This window comes from Telopea speciosissima, chromosome 1 (genome assembly GCF_018873765.1).
Source record: "Telopea speciosissima isolate NSW1024214 ecotype Mountain lineage chromosome 1, Tspe_v1, whole genome shotgun sequence".
Taxonomy (NCBI): domain Eukaryota; kingdom Viridiplantae; phylum Streptophyta; class Magnoliopsida; order Proteales; family Proteaceae; genus Telopea; species Telopea speciosissima.
The window spans coordinates 79,437,199-79,452,503 of record NC_057916.1 but is presented as its reverse complement, the minus strand read 5'-3'; the positions used below and the strand labels follow the sequence as shown (position 1 = coordinate 79,452,503).

The following is a 15,305-nucleotide window of genomic DNA, read 5'->3' as shown; positions in this document are numbered from 1 at the left end:
CGGGTATAACGTCAATCTTGACCAGCAAGCAACCGCTGATGTCACGTCATGCTAACGTCAGATGATGTCATAATTGTTACGAGTTTTTTTCCCCCTCCTGCAACTGTCGCCGGCGCGTGGATCCCACTCGCGACTTTGGCCGGCGTGTGTTGTGCGTCCGACCACCAACGGAGACGATCCACATGTCGCCATGATCGTCTCTCTGAGCCCTTCGCACCCATACAAAAATATTTGACTTTCGTCGGAGGAAAAATTCGATAGCGGTGAAAATGAACGATTTTGCCAAAAATTCAGCCAAAATTCCTATTTCCACCGTCAAAACTTGATCCAAGTTCATAATCAATCGATCCTAGGTCTGTATGGTTGGCTCTGATACCACTTGTTAGAACACTCAAGGGTTTTGTCAAACCCGAATCCGTCCTAATACAGATCTCTAGAATACGATTGAATCAAATAACGCAGGGAAAGCAAAGTGTACCTGGCACCCACGTGTGTTGATGAAGAAAAGATAAGAACGCCTCCAATAGCTGCAACAATCCATCAGATAATGAATGCAATCCGCAATGGGGATCTTCTGCCGTCTCCTAGACTCTCCCACATCTCCCTTTCTTGTGGAGAAAAGAGAAAAGAGAATAGTAACTGCAGGGACCCCTCATCAGTAGTATTTATAATACTCACCAACCCTAACTCACTGCCACAATGGGCCAGGTCGGTCCGATCCATCTCAATAAACAGTAGCATGCCACGTCAGCCCTTGTATTTCTTGATCCCTATCAGTGATCGACCCGATAATTAATTAAGCCCACACTTGTCACATTTTGGAAAAATCCTAACACACACCTCTTGAATCAATATATGGGCTTTTAATGAATGAATTCGTCTCCCCATCCTCTCATTATTGCGATTTTTCAAGGTTGTGGGAAAGTCTGCTTAAATAAATTTTATCTATGGAAAAAAGAATGTTGTCTGATCGCCTGACCGTTGGGCAAGAGTACACAAAAATTACCACCCCACCCCCTGTAAAATAAAAAATTTCATACATGTTGATGCCTTGTGTGTGCTCTCATTGCCCCTAGCCTGGTGCAGGGCCTACATGACCAGGAAACGATCTTGATTTGTTGGCCTTCATTTATATATAATTTGGGAGAAAGTTTTCCTCTACCATGGGTGAAGAAAAAGTACACCCATCTAGAGTCATTATTACTCCTCTAATATACAAAGTCAATAAAAAACCTCCCCCCAAATATTCTGATACCCATTGGTGAAGGAATTTCAACTTCACCTAGAGTTAAGGGAAATTGTTTACAAAAATTTGTTAACCAACTCCTGGCAAAGATAAACAGTCTCCTCAAGCCTGAAAATAGACTGTAACTACTTAATTCGTACTATGTTCCTTGAGTGAATTGCTATGACTAGAGAGTTTGTTTAGTTGAAAATAGGTTTAAACTTCATTGATATGTATTTTAAAACCTTGACGGTTCAAGAATCACCAACTGAAACACTTGCTTGGAATCACCACCAAGGGTTTCCTGAAATCACAATTAGGAATCTATTGAATATTAAATCACCACAGTAAGGGGCTAAAAGATCACCATAGTACCAAATTCTGAATCACCACAGAACAATTGGGTAAAAACTATATCCGCTTATAAAATCATTCTAAACATTACAAATTTTGAAGATAAAGATTAAGATATTGAATGGTAATCAATCATTCAATTGAGTTAAGACCAGTGAGCTATAGAAGATCTGATGCTATTGATATGTATTTTAAAACCTTGACGTTGAGCCCTAAACTTTGGGTTGGTTTGGCCCAGCTTGAGAATTGGTCTTATAAACCTAACCAAATTGATTCTAGAAAGTCTACTAGGCCTGAAATCACACACAACAGAGAGAAGCAAAAGGGACCAAATGCCCCAAAGATACAAAGTTATAACTGTAAGGCAGAGAGAAGCCTGAATTAGCTCATTCACTTGAATATATATAGATAGATAGATTCAAAGCATGACCAAATTGGTTTAAACCATACATTTGCTTACATTAAACTTCCTTGTGATTTTAAATTTTGGCCAAACTCATAGTAGTGCAAGATATTGGCATCTTTGCAACAACCAGGCACCCTTCTGGATTTTAGATTTTGTCAAACTCACAGTAGTGCAAGATAATTATGAACAGAACAGATATGCTAATTTTATGAAATTCAAATTAAAATTTTTTTTTTTCCAGTTACTATATCCACAAGAAGAGAAAACATTAAATCTAAAAATAGCAGCAGTTCCCTAAAAAGAAGATGAAAATAAGAATATATAGACTATTACTTTGTAGGGTTTAAGTTTTTCACCCAAGACATGTTTAGTCTATCACCCAAAATTAAGATTAAAATCATCCTAATTTTTCCCACCCTCTCTATATGAAAATATGTCATCTCCAGAGGAAACCTTGAAGAATCTGACGATGTGTTTATTGTTGAAGACTCAATACAATAACACAGATCTCTCAGGTGTGAGAACACTCTGGCGGGTTACATATATAATGGTTCGAAAACCCTATTGAAATCAGGCGGTGTCTATGATGCTATCCTCTTAGCTTGGAACCCTAGATATAAGGTAGATATTTCCCTATTAGATGATCGAAAATACCTGTTTCAGTTTCACCGTGGACAAAGAGAATACCCTGGCTGAAGGACCATGGGCTGTCTCAGGTAATCTTCTTCTCTAGGAGCGACGGAATGCAGATCAACAATGGGTATGTTGGACACCATACCTTGACTTTATCAAAAAAGGACACCATACCTTGAGTGGCTATTTGAGATGCTAGAACAGTGAAGATGTTCAGATGTTGGGTTTAGTTTTGATTTGGGATGATTAACTTTTTTTAAGTTTAATTTGGCATGATGTTATTAACATTAAATTGTCATGATACTAGTAGGGATACTAGTTGGGATCAGGATTGTCTCCAGGGAGCAGGGAATGCCCAGGGCACAGTCAGCCGCTGGGCTGTGTCGCACAGATCCCCAGGCGTGCGCCGAGATGTGTGCGGCACAGCTCAACCATTAGATGCCCCTTGACAGCACCCTGGGCACACGCCTCTCTGAAGAAGAGCTAAATAGTAGTTTTGTGGGCTGGTGGCTACAATTTTTAAGTCCTCATTCGAATGACGAATTTTATTTTTTTTTGGTAGAATTATTCGAATGATGATGATGGATGTTGGATACTGGATTCACATTTAATGTGTTTTCTATTTCTCATGGATGTTAGATGATTTACTCTTATTTAAATTTTGAGAAGGCTAGAGGGTTTTTGCCTAATCTGAATGAATGACCCTATTTTTTCTGCTTTAAGGGGGATCATTATTACTTGGGTATGATTAATTTAAACTTTCAAGGATATGCTGTTTATGTATGTGTCCATCAAATCCGAATTTGATTGAATAAATAATTTATTTTATTTTGCATGATATTATTTAATAAGCTTATAAATTTGTTATATGGTTTTCACCTAAAACCGTTCTCGAATAGGGATAGGACCAGACATACTATCTAAATTGTCGTATATTGTATGTCACTAGAAATGATGATTGCAAGACATAAATGTAATTAGACATCGTGTATGTATATAGAAAAATAATCTTGTATAAATTTCACATGTGTTATTGCCTATTGTATAAGGACGAGTTTCGTACTTGTCACCAGTTGACTCTTTGACCTAAAAGATTCTTATCGTTACGATGTTACATCATGGGTTTTGGTACACCAAAAGATTGATGCCTTTCGACCTACATATCGGTGCGTTGGATTCGTGGTGATGCATCGTGAGTGAAAGAGATGCTGAAAATAAAATCCACTACCCTTAATTGGAGAATATCAAATAGTGAGAATGTCTGTAATCCATCAAGCTGGAATCTGAATCCACTACTTCGCCTGTCTTCTCGTAAAGAAGGGCTCCAAGACACCCCACTTAGCTAGCCCATTATGCCATTGACGAGTAATTACGGCCCAATTGCTCAGGTGGTCCTTCTTCCCCTCGGGTCTCAACCACCATGGAATACCCCACCAGATTTAGATGACGACATCTTCAAGGACCCACTCTACCCACGCGTGTCTCTACAGCCCACAGAGATCCCAAGTTCACAAATGCTGGGTGGGTGATGGACAATAGTATATTTGGAGACCACCTTGAGATGTACGACTCTCTGGGTAGAACATTTTTTTTTTATTGCCATGAATTGTGAGCAAGGTTCTAAAACTCGAGTTTCGACTAGGTTTCGACCAGCCAGAAAACGAATTCGTCTCGGTTTTGACCATATCTCGGTCGAAACCTGGGACTTTCTCCAGGCTAAACTCAAATCTTGGTTTCGAGGCCTAGAAGTTGTTTTTTTGCCCTAATTCCTATTGTGTTGCTTATTTTTTACATTTTAAACTCAATCCATGCATTAGTTTCACATAGAGAACACTAAAAATATTACTTGTGGTTATGGTCCAAGTTTGATACTATATATTGTTCTTGGGCATGATATCGAATAAGATTTGACCGGAGCATAACTCCTTCAATATAAATGAGATTTAAGCAATCTTGAATTTGTTAGAAAGCTTTGTTTCGATAGCTTTCCAACAACTCAAAGATTGGTTAAATCTGATTTATATTGAAGGAGTCATGTGCCGGTCAAACTTAATTTGGTGTGCGCGAATGCTATCAAAATTGCTCTAAATAAAAATATTTTTGTGGACATTAAATTGTAATGATACTAGTTGGGATACTAGTTGGGATCAGGATTGTCTCCAGGGAGCAGGGAACGCCCAGGGCACAGTCAGCCGTTGGGCTGTGTCGCACACATCCCCAAGCGTGCGCCGAGATGTGTGCGGCATAACTCAACCGTTGGATGCCCCCTAACAGCATCCTAGGCACACGCCTCCCTGAAGACGAGCTAAATAGTAGTTTTGTGGGCTGGTGGCTATAATTTTTAAGTCCTCATTCGAATGACGAATTTTTTTTTTTTGTTTGGTAGAATTATTCGAATGATGATGATGGATGTTGGATATTGGATTCACATTTAATGTGTTTTCTATTTCTCATGGATGTTAGATGATTTACTCTTATTTAAATTTTGAGAAGGCTAGAGGGTTTTTGCCTAATCTGAATGAATGACCCTGTTTTTTCTGCTTTAAGGGGGATCATTATTACTTGGGTATGATTAATTTAAACCTTCAAGGATATGTTGTTCATGTATGTGTCCATCAAATCCGAATTTGATTGAATAAATAATTTATTTTATTTTGCATGATATTATTTAATAGGCTTATAAGTTCGTTATATGGTTTTCACCTAAAACCGTTCTTGAATAAGGATAGGACCGGACAGCCTATCTAAATTGTCATATATTGTATGTCACTAGAAATGATGATTGCAAGACATAAATGTAATTAGACATCGTGTATGTGTATAGAAAAATAATCTTATATAAATTTCACATGTGTTATTGCCTATTGTATAAGGACGAGTTTTGTACTTGTCACCAGTTGACTCTTTGACCTGAAAGATCCTTATCGTTACGATGTTACATTATGGGTTTTGGTACACCAAAAGATTGATGTCTTTCGACCTACATATCGGTACGTTGGATTTGTGGTGATGCATTGTGAGTGAAAAAGATGCTGAAAATAAAATTCACTACCCTTAATTGGAGAATATCAAATAGAGAGAATGTCTGTAATCCATCAGGCTGGAATCTGAATCCACTACTTCGCTTGTCTTCTCGTAAAGAAGGGCTCCAAGACACCCCACTTAGCTAGCCCATGATGCCATTGACGAGTAATTACGGCCCACTTGCTCAGGTGATCCTTCTTCCCCTCGGGTCTCAACCACCATGGAATGCCCCACCAGATTTAGACGACGACATCTTCAAGGACCCACTCTACCCACGCATGTCTCTACAGCCCACAGAGATCTCAAGTTCACAAATGCTGGGTGGGTGATGGACAATAGTATATTTGGAGACCACCTTGAGATGTACGACTCTCTTGGCAGAACATTTGTTTTTTTTTATTGCCATGAATTGAGAGTCTGTTTGGTTGAAAAACAGTTTGAACATCATTCATTCGTATTTTAAAACCTTGGAGGCTGAGGTACAGAGTTAATAATTTGGGTTCATTGGGCCCAGCTTGAGAATTGGTCTTATAGACCAAACCAAATTGATCATAGAAAGTCTTCTAGGCCTGAAATCAAAGAGCTACCAAATGACCCAAAGATACAAAGCTATAACTGTGAGGCAGAGAGAAGCCTGAATTGGCCAATCAAATGCACAAGTCTCAAACGAAAAGCAGAGACCAAGCCTGTACAACAAAGCTATCCTCTGTTAGAATTGAGTAGACAATAGAAATCCCAAAAACAAATCTTCACTGATTTAATACCAATTGGCATGAGTTCACAAACATCTTTTTAAAGTTTATGAGATATCTCTGTGATGGCCATCAAAGGAGTAAGGATTTGCCCTCACCGTTAGCCTATAGGTTAAGGGTAAGAATTCCAACTACCAGCCAGGAAAACGTGTGAGACTGGTAAAGCATCAAGGGAAGAGAATCAGGGAAACCACAGTTCTTAGTTCTTCTTATATTGGTTTTCTACAGATTTTAGATTCTTGGTTGTGAATAATTGGGTTGAGGGAGAGGGACCATGAGTGGGGCCTTGTGCTGATAAATAATTGTACATACCTATAGGTTGGGCATGCCACCAACTTTCGATGAGCTAGCAGAATGCACCAATCACTGGGCAGAGTTGTCACCATTCCTAAAATCCCCCCTGATTTTACAAATTGGTAATATAGTTTACGCCTAATCTAAATAGAAATCCAGAAAAGTCCTTTTCTAAAGTCCAAAACCAACTGAAAATCAGAGTCTTTAACAGATGCCTCTTCTCTAAAACCCTCCAGTTTCTTAATCCCAAACAGAGAAAATGTGACTGCAATACCAAGAAGCTAACTGCTTAGCTTGGAGACCAAAATCTGAACTTGCCAATTCTATGTTATCTGTTTTATCTTGTCTGGTGCATCAAATGAACTTCAAATTATTACCAAGCAATGGCAGACATTAACATCTGAAGTCACCATGCAAATGGATGTGTTTGGATAATTCTCTTGATGCACACTTACTTCTCTAGCATTTCGTGTCGATCTCCTTGCAGAGTAGCCTGTCCCCCTTTTCATTGTTTTACATATGCAAATATAACAACTAAAGGCAACAATATTATGCAAATAAATCTTATCCTTACCCCCCTTTCAGCATAGCTTCTATCCACAAGCAACTGCGATCTGTACTCATTGTATGATGAATAATCTCTTATTTTCACTTCAACCGCATTGACAAATTTATAATTACACTGCAATGAGACCTCCTTCTTTAGCGACAAGGCTGTTATTGTATAAAATCATCTAAAAGGGGGAAGGGCAAACCCCAAATTGATATCAGCTCAGCAATGGAAGTGTCACATGTGGCTTCCTCTGGAAATCAGAAGCTATAATTAATGGGGTATGAGGTAAAATGGATTGATTCCCAACTCAACTGAATAAAGCCTCGTACATAATGTTGGGTTGATTACAAAATGTCTTCTGCTAAGCTGTAAATCATAGTCTTTTCTACCCTTGATCCATGTCTTTTTTTTTTTACTTTCCTTTTCCTTTTAAACCTTCAACTGGCATAATAATCAGAGTACTTACTTTCACAAGTAGGAAGACCAATGGAGTCGCTTTGCTTTCCCTGTATCATGAATCCAAATAGATCAAAATTTGATTCGCTGCTCCTTCCCCGAACTCCAATAAATTGCAAATAGAATCATCTTCCATAAGGTTTCCTTTCTCTTAGTTTCCAAATTACCCATCTCCCAACTACCAACAATTTTTATTTTATTATCCCATAGAGCACACAAGTATCTCCAAAATAACAGACATTAAGCAAACCTACTACCACTTATTAACTGCTCAACATTTCTTAAACCTCCTCCAGCAATGCTGTCCAAATATTATGGGACTGTTATGACCCAACTAAAGCCAAAAAAGCATATGAACCAAGACTACCAAGGGGTTGATCTCACTGAAGAATATTTGAACCACATTTCCACAAGCACTATAGTCATCTCCTTCAGCTAAATTTGGCCCCCTGTAATCTTCTTCAGAAAATCTGAGAACTTAAACCAGCAAGGGTAAGTTTCACTCAGAAGAATATTTGAACTATAGTCCGAAAGCACCTGTCATCTTCTTCAGGCAAAATTAGATGCTCGATCAAACTAAGAAGCAAACAAACAATGGAGTCAATCTACCATTCATTGAAGTTATGCTAAATCTCAGAAATACACTTTACACCTTAGCTTTAGATTTGGAAGGTAAAACCACGACCCATCCAAAGTTGACACATACTCCCCTTACCACCTTCAACAGAATTCCATGAAAGTTCAGTTTGGCACTTCACTATACCTTTTCAATTCATTCATCAGGTAGCTAGATGCAATCACATACCTGCCATCACTGGCAAGAAGCTCTCAGGTTCCACTTAAGAATCTTTACAACCAATTCCGCTCAAGAGCTATGCACACAAGTATAAAGCAGACTAATCCTCCTTCCTTCCCCTACATATCTGATTGAATGCATGGATGGCATCTCATGATGTGTTCCTCTTTCTAGCTGTCACAAATCACTCTCCAAGTCAGGCTATGATGTCACCTCTACAAGCTGCAGGAAAAAAATTGGCTGTTGCAATATAAGAAAAGTAATGCATCAAAGTGAATTAGAATTTGTGTTGGTTCACATACTCTGTGTGGCTACAGCTTCTTGTTAAGTATAAACATGATCCGGCGCATCCTTACTCCACCACCAGGAACGTAAAATGACAGTTGAACCTCATTCTTATTCATAGAAAAGCTCCTTCTTAAGTTGTACATAGACAGAGAAAGGGCCAGCGGATTTGAAGAAAAGAATTGGAGAAGTGATTATACTTTTTTATATAGTCGAGTGCCACAATATATAGCTATTATCCATTATTATAGAGAACAAATGTTATACCCCTATTCACCCGGGAAAAAAAAGGACTTAAAAACTCTTTTTTTATTTTTTTATTTTTAGGGAAGGAGAGGTCACCATGGAAACTCTTCAGAGTAAAAATAAAACAACCGATCAAGAACTGCCGACTTTATTGGGTAAACTTGTTACAGCCCTTTCCATATAACTTCTGGACATGAAAATATCGAAAGAACAAAAAATGAATTTTCTCCAAGGTACTTCTTATGATCCTGACATGTGAGCGTACAGCGACTGAGCTCCAATAATAAGCTCAACAAGCTTAGCTGCAAGGGGGAAAAAAGAGACCGAAATTCAGGTGACTGAATATTTTAAAATTGGCAGCATATTAACTAGACATCAAAATTAAAAGGGCAAAAAGAATCAGGTATATAAAACATACCTGTGAGAACCCCAATAAAAGGAATAGGTTCCAAGAGTTTCTCGGTGTTTTCAAGTCTTTGCCTGTAATATTATTCAATGTAAGAGAGAGAGTAAATTTGGGAATTAGTTCAAAATCACACAACTATACCTGGTATACTTGCTGAAGAATGGATCTCTCATGATGTAAAGTGCCCATAACAGCTTTCGCCTTTTTATCTGAAGCAAGCCCATGAAATAGAAATCTATTTAGTATCAGAAAGGGGTTTTTTCTAACAGAAAGCAACAAACTACTGAAGAATAAACACTTCCAAAAATATCCATTGGTCTAACAAATGTTTGTGGTAACCAAACAGATTAACAGATCAGGAAAAGAAACAGAACTAAGTAGAATAATAATGAAAATTCTTTAGAAGTTGTTTACAAGGCTACCAACCAAAAAACTCTCACCTCGCTCTGTTCGGTGGAAGAAAGAAGGAAATGTTTGCCTTTTCTACCATTTCGTGGATGTGTAACATAGGAAAGAAAGCCCATTCCAGTAAGGTCCACCGCTAGTGAAACAAGCCAAGGTATCCATGACCGAACTCCATATTTTCTAATAAATAGAACATAAATAAGAGGTCTGGTAGTAAATAGCACCTCTGCCATCACAAATAAGCCCTTATGAAGTCCTTTCTCAGACAAAATGGTGGAGAGGGTAGGTCTCTGAATTGGTAGAGCTGCACCAACATTAAAAGAAAAATATTATCCCAAGTATATATATAAACTCTCAGCCTATAATTTTCCAATATATACAATGATCATAAAAGTAATTTTACTTGTAGGATCTACAGTCATAGCATGGTGGTGCTGGAGCCTTTTCAACCATGTTGGGTTCAATACCATCCTAGCATTCTCCCCAAACCTGTTCAGTGCAGTCAAAGCCTGTCCTTCAAGTTTCCGAATGTTATGACCATAATGGTGTTGAAAATAACTAGGTCCCTGGTTCAGACCAGGCTTTGTGAAACTTTCCATTCTGTTGTAATTTGGACCACTTTTCACATTTGGTGTCTCTGCTCCCTGAAGGAGCATCTTGAATCCACTATCACGAACCGATGCCAACCTAACTAGCACCCTGAATTGAAGTGGTGTCCAATGTTTAGCTTATCAAAGAGGAATTGAAGTGGTGTCCACTGTTTAGCTAATCAAAGAGAGAGTACTGCAAGTGAAGTAGTGAATCTTACTTGGTAGCCTCTGTGATGGCAATGAAATTCCATTTCTTGTCATCACCATAGTAATGTTGCGCCACCACTTCAAGCAATGACTCCAAGTCTTTTAGTATAGATACCCATAAGGACCAAGTGAATGACGAGTGCTGCAGCAGGGCCAGCATGCATTAGGGTAGGGACCGTATCGATTATATGCTCATTGATAGCAGTGAGAATACCCAAAATGGTCGTTACTGCATAAGAAATTTCAGGTTATTTTAATACCCAAATTAAAGCCTTCGATAGAGAAGAAAATCCAACTAAAACAATCAATGAATATAGAAACTTTCTTAAGAGTACAAACTGAAACGCCACAGTTTCAAAATTTCTAAGCCACCAAGAAGAAGACAATGTTACCAAAGTTTCACAAAACCTGCTTCTGGCACTATCTCTGAGTCAGAGAAGCGTTCAGGAAGAAACCATGTCAACCCCTGTACATCAATTTCAAATATCTACATGAGAAAGCATCAATTTGCACAGGAAGCACAGTTAAACCTCATTTCCACCCCTTTTCCGAGCTCCAATAGATGAGCTAGACGAAAAGAGAATCAAACAGACTTGGCAAGCAAACAATTAAACAAACAGAAAGCATACAGATGCAGTGATTAATTAGAGTAGACAGAGCAGGAAAAGCAGTGTGATAGCTTACGCTGGCCAGAGACTCCATTAGATGTACATAATCTTTGTTCTTCCTGACCCATCTTTTATAAGCCTCCATGGCTTCAAGAGGATACAATGAAAACAAAAAGAGAAACTCACTGTATTGAAACCTAATTCGCAGAGGCTCCAATTCCGCTCATGCTTCCTAAGCAGTCTGTTTTCGGTTTTCACAACAAAACAACAACCGCTGGTAACAGAATCTTCGTTCCGTACCCCCTTCAAATTCTTCTAGGGTTTTACCCTTTTCTTCTTCTTCTTCTTCGTCACCAAACTCTAAACAAAATTGGAGTACAGAAGGAGTGGAATTACAGGGGAGACGCCTCGAACAGAAGCACATCAGTGACCAGTTGCCAGTTGGGTAGGGGGGTTGTGGGATTTTCTACGGAGTCGGTAGCATGGAATCGGAATCAGCTGAGCCTAATCCTGATTCCTACAATCTGGGGTGACTGATTCATGTTGGATTTCTAAGGTTCAAGTCAATTATGGCCAATTTCTACTGAATTGGAAACGACTGGGGTCGATCTTATTGCCGATTCTGCATAATTAACTTTGGGTTCAAATAAGAAATTCCATGGATTCAGACTGATTAAAGTAGAATCAATTTAAACCCTAAAAATCAAGTAAGAACTTGAATCGGCTGTTATCGTTGATCTGATTGCTTGACATTTCAAGGTCGATACATATTCGGATTGGTTCGTATGATTTAAGATCGGACAGATTTATCCCTGTTTTTCTTTAAAAGATTTTTTTAAAACTTGTTTACCCTTCATTTGTATCAATCCATCAATATGAGATTGATCATAAATCAATATCAACCTCTATCTATACCACTATGAATTAGTCAATCCAATCAATCCGATACCGACTCCTCAAACCATGCTTAGATGTTGTCATTTTAATCACATGTTAATAATTTCATTCATATCTGTACTTCTTATCAAAAGCTAGACTTTTTTGTTTTTATGGTAAGAGCTAGACTTTCAAATGGGATTTATAAGGTTCATTCTCTCATGTGGCCATTCCATAATGTTGAAACTTGACAAGTAAGGAACTCTAGCATCCACTTGTTCACGATTTTTTTTTTATATAGGTAGGCCCTAAGTAGATTTGAACTCATGACCTCTTAATTATGAGGTGTTGATGCCAACTGAGCTATCTCCTTGGGGTTATCCCCTTGAGGTAGTACACAAAATTTTGGGATTAGGATTGTCTCCAGGGAGCCCAGCACCCAGGGCGTGCCCAGAGGGCATCCAGCGGTTGAGCTGTACTACACACATCTCGAGGCATGCCTAGGGATGTGTGCGGCACAGCCCAATGGCTGACAGCACCATGGGCGTGCTAGGCTCCCTAGAGACGAGCTAAATTCAAAATTTTGGCCCCACCAAATCTATCATGTGATAAATATGAGGATTGCTTGGCAAAAGCTTATTACGAGAGGCATGTGTATCCATGTATGTCCATATTTTGGGTGGTAGGGCCAGTGACATGCGGTATCAAAATTAAACCCAAAGACATCATAGATGTGGGGTTTTTTTTTGGTAAAAGCGAATTTATTGAAGAGGGTAAACAAAAACCAAAGACTCCTAGATACAAAGGTCTAGGAGCCAAGGAGTGGAATACGACCAACAATTCCTACTTGCAACGGACAAGGCCATCTTGGCTAAGGAGTGGGCAACGCCATAATCTCCCTAGGAATACAAACAAATTCACAACATAGAAATTTTGATGAGAGACATCCTGAACAATGCTCTCAATTTCGAAAGGATATGAGTTCAAGCAATTGTTGAGAATGTTGATGAGGTTCGAGTTGTCAAATTCCACCATGATGTTGCAGACATGAGACTCTACTGCCCATTGCATACCGGCTCTAACAGCAAGGGCTTCTCCCATCAAGGGGCTTGAGATGAGAACAAGTTCCGAACATGCAAAGATAATAGAACCATTCTGATCACGAGTAATAAAACCCAGGCTGCCGTTCTCTGAATCAATGGGGACTGCAATGTCGCGATTTAGTTTGAAAAAATCAGCAGGGGGGCAAGTCCAGGTAGGCGCTTCTGGGTTTGGATGGGGGGGGGCTGAAACTGATTCTTCGAATGGTTCGAGATCTTCCAAAATTCTTGATAGGCCGCTTGGGCTCGCTATATAACTTCCACTAGTGACCCTTTGATACCGTTGAAAATGAGATCATTTCTAGCACGCCATAATTGCCGACAGATGAAAGAGATTTGGCAAAGCACTTTCTTACCTCTTTCCTTCAAAGGAAATTGAAATCTCTCCCAGCCTTGAAGAATACCAGCCAGTGTTGGTTGGCGATCTGTAAGATTCAAGAAGTTAAGGTTGCTCCCGAACCACACAGCACGAGAAAATGGACATTCAAAGAGTAATAAGTGATTATAGGATTCCACATCAAGCCCACATCTACGACAACTCGGATCGATGGGGATACTTCTTCGCTGCAACCCTTCCCCGGAGGCCACGCCTTCAAAGACATTGCAATGTGTCCCCCTCACATGAACAAAGATTGAACGATGCACCACAATATGGATCCCGCATGGGGGTGTAGGTCGCCTTGGCAAGAGCCCCAAGGATTGAGTGGGGGAGATTGCCACGGCCTCACAACTCCCTCTTCCCAAATAGACCTAAATTTTTGCCCCTACTAGGAAATTTGAACCAGAAAGCAAGAAGGTGAACATGAGAATTTTAAGAGAACGAAGTTGAGACTTGAGAGAAGGAAAATAACGTTGTTAAAAACTTGAATCGGTCTAGGTGGAATTTACTCTGGGCTTGTACATGACCCCCGCGCAGCGCACAAATCGGGAGCTTCTGGGCCCTAATGAGCCTCAACTGGTGGCCCCAAGAAATTATGCAGCGGCGAAAGTTTGATCATGAGACATCGCTTTCTGAGGCAGAGTCTCATGTCGCCTCCAAGCCAACTGTGCTAACCCCTTGAGGATGGTTACTTTTGTTTTTATTAACAGGGAACTCAAAAATTTCCTTAGTTTGCTAACCTAAATACCTAAGGTTATAATGGCAACGATAGGCTATTATTAAAGTTAAAGGAGGGTCACGATTATGAAATTATCCAAAAACGTATGAAAATGCCTAAAATACATGCAAAATACAGTTATGAAGCACAAAACCCTATAGATAAGTAATATTTAAAATATCTCATGTATTAAAGGAAAACAAAGTATGATGAGACAAATGATTACGTATAAAAGATGGGTTTTCTTACATGTGCCAATAAGCGCTCAAAGGAGCTCTATCGATGAGATGCCGTGAAATAGAAATTTGGACGAACTCTGAAGAAATGGTGAACTGGCTGTCTCAGTCGGACAAATACCAATGGCCGTGGGACTTTATTTTATTTGGATCCATATAATTGACCCCATTAAGTTGGGATAAGGCTGAGTTTCTTGTTGTTGTTATAGGACACTTGTTGTTATAGGACAATTATAAATATTACTCATAATCTAGCTACTAAAACTATAATTAGGAAACTACAAATGGAATGTATGGATAGTGCTTTGGACTTCATAATGTATGGATAATGCTTTGGGCTTCATTTTCAATATCTAAGGGGAAAAAATGAAGTTTTGATAAATAACTATTCTTGCACAAATCTGATTACGATCCTTGATTGCAGACTGTTTGATCCTCAAATGATGGGTCTGGAGTCATGATACCATTGCAAATGCCCTGTGCTCCACGCACAGGTGACACTGACCGGGTCTGGAGTACTGACCACCAATGGGTATACCTGATAGCCAGATGGGGTTAGCACCATTGGCTATCCAACATTCCAACTCCAAGGTTAGAGCTCCTACACCCAGTTGATGGAAGAGAGAAGGAATGCTCAAGCAAGAAAAAAAACTTCTAAGAAATCAAATTACTCACATTGAACTAATAATGACACCTTGCTAATTATGAAACCATATTTGTTGGGGGGGAGGGGGGGAATAGTACAAAAAGCGATTT

General features: G+C 39.2%; 1 pseudogene; it reads right to left on the bottom strand.

The window, feature by feature from the left end:
• Window positions 1-9,248: 9,248 nt before the first annotated feature.
• LOC122658877 lies at window positions 9,249-11,598 on the bottom strand (annotated as a pseudogene).
• Window positions 11,599-15,305: the final 3,707 nt, after the last annotated feature.